This window comes from Hemitrygon akajei, unplaced genomic scaffold, assembly GCF_048418815.1.
Source record: "Hemitrygon akajei unplaced genomic scaffold, sHemAka1.3 Scf000164, whole genome shotgun sequence".
NCBI lineage: Eukaryota > Metazoa > Chordata > Chondrichthyes > Myliobatiformes > Dasyatidae > Hemitrygon > Hemitrygon akajei.
This window is the reverse complement of record NW_027332050.1, coordinates 851,696-852,345: the sequence shown is the minus strand read 5'-3', so window position 1 is coordinate 852,345 and position 650 is coordinate 851,696. Positions and strand designations below refer to the sequence as shown.

Here is a 650-nt window from a genome sequence, read left to right as displayed (position 1 = left end):
GCATTAAAAATCACGAGTGCTCTAGGTGAGGCTCGAACTCACAGCCTCGGCATTTCTCCGCCGTGTACTGTCATATAAGTACCCCGCGCGCTAACCGATTGCGCCACTAGAGCCCACTGCTGCAAACGCGAGTTTTGCACATATGGAAATAAAATTTAGAAGAAATTTACAGATATCATAGAGCATAGAGCCTAAATATGTACAGCGCGTGAAAGACCGTTCGGCCCACAATGTTTTGCCATAACCAGCTGAAAAGCAAATCAAGGCACTCAAACTCTAATCCCTCCCTCCTATCATGTCCATATCCCTGCAAGCCGGTCATGGTGGATGATCAGATGTCCTCTTTGCTCTGCCTCGCGATGCCAGTGGAGAACGCCGGAGGCGGGGAAAATAGTTGGAAGGTCAGTGGAATGAGTTTCACCAGAAAACGCAGGATCAACCATGTGGTCCGTACACAAGTATTCCGGAGACCGTGCACCCAAGCCCGGTGATTCTTTGTTCTAATATGGAAGGGACAATTTTGACAGCAATGAAAATACAGTAGCATGGGTCGCGATGTGGTGACGAAAACGCTACGACAAATGCCGACATCTGAAGAAACTCAACACCTTCCGCTAACATCAGTTAAAACTTACAGTTCCAATAAACCT

The 650-nt window shown here is 47.4% G+C and overlaps 1 non-coding gene across 1 annotated transcript; it reads right to left on the bottom strand.

Annotated features, from left to right (window-relative positions):
• Positions 1–17: 17 nt before the first annotated feature.
• trnai-uau (transfer RNA isoleucine (anticodon UAU)) lies at positions 18–113 on the bottom strand. The gene is made up of 2 exons: positions 74–113; positions 18–53 (listed from the first exon to the last, which is right to left on the bottom strand). It is a non-coding gene; the product is annotated as a tRNA-Ile (tRNA).
• Positions 114–650: the final 537 nt, after the last annotated feature.